This window comes from Macaca mulatta, chromosome 12 (assembly GCF_049350105.2).
Source record: "Macaca mulatta isolate MMU2019108-1 chromosome 12, T2T-MMU8v2.0, whole genome shotgun sequence".
NCBI classification, from domain to species: domain Eukaryota; kingdom Metazoa; phylum Chordata; class Mammalia; order Primates; family Cercopithecidae; genus Macaca; species Macaca mulatta.
In genome coordinates, this window is record NC_133417.1 from 114,383,142 (window position 1) to 114,391,966 (window position 8,825).

Consider the following 8,825-nt stretch of genomic DNA (forward strand, 5'->3'; position numbering starts at 1 on the left):
TAGAAAAAGTGTTAGTGGGGGAAAATTTTTGCAAACTACCCATCTGACAAAGGTCTAATACCCAGAATCACAAGGAACTTAAACAAATTTACAAGAAAAATAATCCACCAAAAAGTGGGCAAAGGGTATGAACAGACACTTCTCAAAAGAAGACATTTATGTGGCTAAAAAAAATATGAAAAAGAGCTCATTATCACTGGTCATTAGAGAAAGGCAAATCAAACCCACAATGAGATACCATCTCATGCCAGTTAGAATGGCGATCATTAAAAAGTCAGAAAACAACAGATGCTGACAAGGATGTGGAGAAATAAGAATGCTTTTCTACTGTTGGTGGGAGTGTAAATTAGTTCAACCATTGTGGAAAACAGTGTGGTGATTCCTCAACGATCTAGACTCAGAAATACCATTTGACCCATCAATCCCATTACTGAGTATATATCCAAAGGATTATAAATCATTCTACTGTAAAGACACATGCACACGCATGTTTATTGCAGCACTATTCACAACAGCAAAGACTTCGAACTAACACAAATGCCCTTCAGTGATAGACTGGATAAAGAAAATGTGGCACATACACACCATGGAATACTATGGCGCCATAAAAACACCATGGAATACTATGCCGCCATAAAATGAGTTCATGTCCTTTGCAGGGACTTGGATGAAGCAGGAAGCCATCATCCTCGGTAAACTAACACAGGAACAGAAAACCAAACACCACATGTTCTCACTCATAAGTGGGAGTTTAACAGTGAGAACACATGGACACAGAGAGGGAAACATCACACACTGGGACCTCTCGGGGAGTGGCAGTCAAGGGGAGGGAGAGCATCAGGACAAATACCTAATGCATGTGGGCTTAAAACCTAGATGATGGGTTGATAGGCGCAGCAAACCACCATGGCACATGTATACCTATGTAACAAATCTGCACATTCTGCACATGTATCCTAGGACTTAAAGTAAAATAAAAAATATATATATTTCTTTTCAAAAAAAAAAAAAAGAAATTTAATTTAGCAGTTAGATTTTTTGAATCGCCAAACACTTGGTCACATTTCATATATCAACATAAATTATCATTTTATATGACAAGTTGCAATCATAAAGACACATCAGTTTGAAGTTACTTTGGAAAAATAATAACGTTCACACTATATTGCAAGACAAAAGCAAACTGTGTTTTTTAATATAAAATAGTTTACATAGAATCCTGTAATAATTTTTCTTTTTCAACAAAATAGCAACTGCCCATTATCTTAGAAAAAGTAAGTTGGGACACTTTTGATAGAGAACGTACATTGTTATAATTCATTTGTGCCATGCATAGCCAGAAAATGTTTTTAAGCACTTAGAGATAAATTGTTTCAGCTGTTTTCTACCAGTGTCATTTATCTATCAAATTCTTGATAGATGGACAGATTTCCTGCACTCATAGTCTTCAAACTAACTCCTTGGAAAAATTCAGGGTAAATTGATGATCAGCTCACTTTACATTCAAGAGTTGGTTGCTCATATAATTGGCCAACGCATGCAAAACAAGCTTTACAAGCACTCTGTTTTAAACCTTTCAACCATATTCGGTTGTCAAAGCACTTACAGATGCTTTTCTTTAGTAGAAGTAACTTACTAAGTTATGGCTGACAGGTAATTTAAAATGAAATTGTATTGTTAGACTAAACGAATGTTTAGTGATCCGACAGCATGGTATACAGTATTATTACAGATTTCACTAGTAGATGATCGATAACATGCGCTCAAAACTTTTATTGGTCGGTCTTAGCGCGCCCCCTATGGCACTAGGGAGAAAATTAAAATTAAACCGAAACTTAATAGTTTACTTTGTATGCATACAACAGTCCTTATCACACACTAAACTTCCTTTTCACTCACCCAAAAAGCTGAGGGTAAAATTTACACTTTATTTGTTTCAACAGCTCTGTGGATAAACAGTTATTACCATACTGGAGACGCTCAACTGTGAAACATTCCCACACACAGTGTCTAAATTGGCATTTACTACGGAATAAACAATCTTAACTATCATCGTTTACACTGAACATTAACAATCAGTAACCACAATGTTTTCCATCTTTGTGCCTCTTCACTTTAATGATATGTAATTGCCTTTTCCCTTAAAATAATGATCATAATCGCTCCACAAGTTTCAGCTCGAAACTAAGGGTTAATTTCCAGCAGGCAAGACTAAGATCTACTAAATGGGACGAAGTAGTCAAAGAGGAAAAAAATTTTTCAAAAGTTCCTTCACCTCCCTGCCTCGCACTCAATCCTCCACCCGGTTGTTTATAAACAATCCCCTCGAGTGTAGATGCCAAATGTTCCTTTGGGCTGTGCCAGCCCCAGGACCTCACTCACCTAAAGCATACCGTTGCAGCTCCACCAAACGTCTGTGAAACTGGGCCTTACGCCTCTCTCCCGGCCCCCGTGTGTGCGTGCGTGTGTGTGGTCAGGGCGTGTGTGTTCCTGTGCGCGCCGCTTCGTTAACGCGGAGTCCCCGCCCGACGCTCTGGGAAACAGGTGTTGCATGGGGCTCAAGATTCAGCGACACCTACAGACGGGGTGACGCCCCCGACTTGGCCGTGCAGGGAACAGTCGGAGCGGAAGCAGAGACCCTCTTCCCGGAGCCCAAGAGAAGCTTCTAGACTCGCCAACTTGGCGGGCACGGAGCAAGCTTGTAGTGGGAAGCGAGGCGCAGCTGGGGCGGCCCGGGCCGGGTCCTGCAGCGCTGGGGCTCCGGGTTAGTCCCATTCTCTGAGGCGAACCGCTGGAGTCTGGGTTTGACCCTCAGGGAGCAGGAGGCGGGAAGGGAGCGGCTGCTGGAGCGGCCAGCAGACGCTTGCGCTCTTCCTGGGAGTCACCGGGTCCCGCAGCTCAGGGGGCGGAGGTCACGGACGCCGCTACCGCCAACTCGCAAGGCTTCTGCTTCCCTCTGACCCAGGTTGCAAGGCCCTGCCTCTAGGGGCGCCCTGGGTCCTCGAAGAGTGGTCCAGAAGGCCCCTTCTGTCCTGCCCGCGCTGACCGTCTGCCCCAGGTCAAAGGCTCCCGAGACCAGGCGGGCCCTGCTTCTGGGCTGTTCGCTGCCGGGTCCAGGAAGCCCTCTGAAGTTTTGACTCTGACCTAACCAGATTGGACTTGCATACTTATAGAAAAATGTCCATTTGTGGCCCAGAAGATTGAACTCATGATGGTAGGTGAGGTAGGAAGCGGTATTAGGCTCCGAAGGTGGGGCTTGGACAGCACACCAAATTGAGGACTAGCTAACACACAGCGAGGGGAGCAGCATCCCATAAGACACGCTCGCCAGTGTGCCATGTCAGTTTACTATAGCCGTGGGATCACCCAAAGTTACTACCCTCATCATAGAAATTTCTGCATAAACTGCCCCTTAATTTGCATATAATTAAAAGTGCATGTAACTATGAATGCAGAACTGCCTCTGAACTGCGACTCTGAGCACATTTCCTATGGGTAGCCCTGCCACAAGGAGCAGCACCTCTGCTGCTGCTTTACTATTGCAAGAACAGAAAACCAAATACCGCATGTTCTCACTCATAGGTGGGAATTGAACAATGAGATCACTTGGACACAGGAAAGGGAACATCACACACCGGGTCCTATAGTGGGGAGGGGGAGGGGGAGGGGAGGGGGAGGGGGAGGGGGAGGGGGAGGGGAGGGGGAGGGGAGGGGGAGGGGAGGGGGGAGGGGGAGGGGGGAGGTCGGAGGGATAGCATTAAGAGATATACCTAATGTAAATGACGAGTTAATGGGTGCAGCACACCAACATGGCACATGTATACATAGGTAACAAGCCTGCACATTGTGCACATGTACCCGAGAACTTAAAGTATAATAAAAAATAAAAATATAAAATAAGAATCACCAAAAAAAAAAAAAAAAGTTGCTGTTTACCACCACTAGCCTGCCCTTGAAATCTTTCCTGGGCAAAGCCAAGAACCCTCCCTGGCTAAGCCTCAATTTAGGGGCTTGACTATCCTGCATCATTGATAATTTTTAATCTCTTACAATTATCAAAGAAGAATTTTAGCTACATATGAAAAAGTGAGTTTTACCCCAGCAGATGATGTTCCAGCTACTTAATGCAATTTGGAACAAAACACTGATGTCTCCCTTAATGCTATATTTCACAACGTGATCCATATTCAAAATATTTGTTCTCAGTTTTCTGAAACAACGTATGCAAAATGTCTTAAATATACTTGTTAAATTGTTCATTATACACATACAAATGATATGAATCATCTCTAGTTTATGAAACTATTGAAAGAAATAGAAGATGATTAATTTAATAGTCTTGTATTCTTTACCATGGTCATTAATTATCAAAAGAGCTTTACAAAATTTGCCTGAAAGTAAACAGATGCTTGACAAATATTCAATATTCAAAGGCCCCAAAATTGGTGATATAATTTGTCTTTGCCCTGCTATCACATTGCAGATGAATTAAGCTAACTTTGAAACTCCTTTAAAAGGGATATCTTATTTTTGACTTATTAGGTTCAGGAATTTATGTTGACATCAAAACTTTCCATAAAAAAAATTTTTAAACCTTTTCTAACATCAGCCTCAAAATATTTTAATTTTGATCAGCAGTATTATTTAAATTTGCTGTGAAAATCTACAAGAAAAATTTGAACACTTCATTGATATGTATAAATGTAGCATTGCTTTTTCATTAATAGAATACTGTTTTGAATTCAATATTAATACTGTGTGACTCAAGAGTTAGGGAATTTACTTAACTTGCACAGACAAAAATTTATTTCTGATACAAATGTAGTATCTAAATTGAGATATGCTGTAAGTATAAAATACACACTGAATTGCAAAGATGATATGAATATAAAAGTATAAAATATCTCATTAATACAATTTATATTGTTAAAGTTTTGATATATTGAGTTAAATGAAAAGTATTAAAATTAACTTCACTTGTTTCTTTTTACGTTTTAAATTACATATATGGCTCAAATTATATTTCTATGTGACAGAATTTGTTGAGTAAATTTTAGTTACACTCTAATCTTCCCAAAGCTTATGTCTAAAATAGGAGTATCTGTTTTCTCTACTTTACAAAAGTTTTTGAAAAATCATATTAAACGCTGTGTGTGAAATGGTTTGGACAGGAAAACGTGTTCTCTACACAAGCACAGATTGTAAATGTTGACCATGAAAAATCACAGTTAAAATAAAAACATGCAGACTTCAGGAGACAGAAAACATGTAGCCCGGTTGTTACCCTACCTATTGGGCGTTCAAGAATTGTGTAGTAAAAAATTTAAAGGCATGTATATAGAAATTATCGCTGAAAATTAAAACTCTGCAACATATTAAAGATCTGTCATGCACAGAATATAAAGCCCTGAGATTTTCACACCTCTACAAATAAAATATCTTGCCCATTACCTTCAGCACACTCTCACTTCTCTCCCTATCCCTCAACATACTATTAATTATTAATTATAACATGTCATTCAGCTAAGAACATTTCATATTAATTATCACAACACTTCAGTAATGTGTCTTATGTCTCAATATTTTTTCCCAAGAGATGAAGTCTCATTCTGTCACCCAGGCTGGTGTGCAGTGGTGCGATCATAGCTCACTTCAACCTCAGGCTGGATTTCCCACTTCAGCCTCACAAGTAGCTGGGCCTACAGGCAGGGGCCACCACTCCTGGCTAAATTTCTTTAGTTTTTGTAGAGCTGGCATCTTGAACTCCTGGCCTCAATCAATCCTCCTGTCTCAGCTTCCCAAAGTGCTGAGATTATAGGCCTGAACCATTGCACCTGGCCTATGTTCCCTTTTTTAACATGAGGATGTGCTGTCCTGGATGTATATTGTGATTTTTCAAAAAATGACTTGGAATATGTAGCTGGAAACAGGGATATAATTATTAAAAAGGAGTAAAGCCTGGGATGGAAGTGTAATATTTTCCTGATCTTAAATTGCTCAGATGCCTCAAGGCAGTTTCATGATTCTTGCAGTGATAACATGGATTTATTCCTTCCTAATATCCTGGATGAACATGGCAATGGAAAGAGGGGAGTAATGTGGACATGTGGATTTAATGGGATTTCTTTTTTTTTTTTTTTCTGTTGAATAAAGTATGGAACAGCCATGGACTTTCAACAGTATATTGTGTACAATGTTACAGCACCAGCCATCGGAAGCCTGCTGAAAGTGTGGTCCTCATTTTTGGCCTGGTAGTTCCCTGTGTGATTTGAGAGGCCCAAAGAGAAAGAGAAGGGGAAAAAGAGTGTAGACCTCAGTATAGAAGTGCCTTAAGGAATAAACTAAATTGTTATGTTGGCAAATGTTACCTTGAAAATAAACAATATCTATTATTTTACTTGTGGCCTTCATAATTATAGCTTTTAATACTTATATAAGTGTACTTCAGCTACAGCATCATGATTTTTAACATTTTAATGTGTGTCTTCAAAAACATGCCATAAATAGGTTATCAGCATTGAGGGCATTGTTTTACTTGGCAGAATTACCCAGTAATCTTATTTTGCTGATAGCTCTGAGTTTCTGAAAAATATCATTTAAAACTCATTAGCAAAATCTCTTAATGTATATAATGCTTCATGGTCTATTTACTTATTGTTTATATTATTATCTGTCTCATTTCTCTTACTAAGACAATTTTATCAGGACATTTAAGCACTGTGCTTTTCTAGTTATTCCAATTTCTCCTGTGTGTTTTATCAGACACAGTCCCAATAATGTGTTGTCAGTTAAATCATTATAATTTTTAATATTTGATTTTTTATTGAAAAATATTAATTGTGTATATTTATATGACATAGTATATTTATATATAGTTTTGATATCTATATACATTGTAGAATGATTAAATCAGGTAATTAAAGTACCTATCACTTCACCTACTTATTTTTGTGGTGAGAGTATTTAAAATCTATTCTTATAGCAATTTTAGGGTATACATTACTTTGAACTAGAGTTATCATGCTGTGCAATAGATTTTCAGAACCAATTGTCTAACTGAAACTTTGTACTCTTTAATCAATATCTATCCTTTCTCCATTCCCTCACTGCCCCCCACCTGCCAGACTCTAGTAAACACCCTTCTACTCTTGAAGTCTGTCAGTTCAAATTTCCAAAATTTCTCATGTAAGTAAGATCATGCAGTATTTGTCTTGCTGTGCCATGCTTATTTCACTTAGCATAATGTCCTCCAGGTTCATCCTGCTGAGAATATGGAAAAAAGCAAACCGTTTTACACTGTTGGTGGGATTGTAAATTGGTACAGCCATTATGGAAAACTGAAAATAGAATTACTATATGATCCAGCAATCTCACTTCTGGGTATATATATCCACAGGAATTAAAATCAGTATGTTGAAGAAATAAATCATTACAATTTTATTGAAGGTTTTATTTATTGGAAGTTGACAATGTCTAAAAAATATTGATGAAAGTTTTATTACCAAAAGTCAATTTGGTTTTCTAAGAACACTGTTTATATTAATTCATTTTGGTTATGATATAATTCTTTGAAAAATGAAATGAAATAGTAAGTGTACTATGGCAAAATTGCAGGGTGAAAGAAGGATGAATTTTAACCACACGGTTCTGACATGAGTGGTGACTGGTGACAACAGTGAAAATAAAATATAATACAGTCAGACAGAGTAATATAAAGCTTAACAGCCCTAGGAGATATAAGTTTTCATCCAAGATTTACTTCTAATTAACTGTTGCCTTCAGACAGGTTATTTAACAAGACTAGGCCTCAGTTTCTCTTTTTGATAAAAAGATGGTGTTGAAAATATTGTTTTTCTGATTCTTTGCACATCTGCAATTGTAAGTAAGGATGAATACACACAGCTAAAATATCTATGTTGGTCTTGGGAGACATTTATTGCTTAGAGGAAGTTTCTCTAAACTATTGGCATTGTGGCAAGAGAAGGCTGATCATATCTGACATATAATTTTATTGCTGATATGATCTCATTGTCATCAATGAGATGGCTTTATTTATTTATTTATTTTTGGCAAGTTAGTACATACATTGATTTGTGTTCCAGATCTTAATCATACCCATCCCTGCTGAAATGGGTGCATACCTTGAATTGTTTAAACACCCTTGCAATATCTAGGGAAATGATGAGGATTGAATTTGGCTCAAACTGACGATTGTTAATTCTAAAGCTAAGAAAGAGTTTACAATTCTTCATGTATTAATATAATCGAGTTTGTGCAGAAAGAAGTTGAAGATTGGTTTGTTAATCTATTACTTAAATTATTTTAAAGTTTTTAATAATTAATTTAAAAATAATTAATTTAACTTGAATTTATTTAAACACCATTTTTTGGTTGTGAGTTATAAGAAAAACTTAGAATTTAAGAAGGAAGGTATGTTTGAGTTTTGCTCTGACAATCTATCACAAAAGTAATCCTATCTATATTTCAGTGTCTCTCAAAATGTTATGATAATTATTCTGATTTTAAAAAATCAAACTTTCTAAAACATGTTGGTGTATAAGGTTGATGAAATTAGATGTTCTCTTGGAGCTCTGCATGACAAGCCAAGGTTTATATTGGTTAATAAATCATGATTTACTAATGGAAAAATTTCACTAGGGACACCTGAAGACCAAACTTCATGTAAAATAGGAAGATTCAGAGTGTTCACAGGTATTGATGGTACAATGGTCACAGTGCAGTTTTCTCAATATGAATGGGCTAGGACAGCAGAAGAAGGACCTATTTATCTAGAGAATATTAATCTTATAGGAATGAATAAGAAA

The 8,825-nt window shown here is 37.5% G+C and overlaps 1 long non-coding RNA gene across 1 annotated transcript in view; it reads right to left on the reverse strand.

Moving 5' to 3' along the window:
* The window catches only part of LOC144333466 (uncharacterized), a 123,483-nt gene extending 120,986 nt beyond the window's left edge, over positions 1-2,497 (reverse strand). Inside the window, exon 1 of the long non-coding RNA XR_013402134.1 lies at positions 2,383-2,497. This is a non-coding gene — a long non-coding RNA (uncharacterized LOC144333466). The remainder of the gene's footprint in view (positions 1-2,382) is intronic.
* Positions 2,498-8,825: the final 6,328 nt, after the last annotated feature.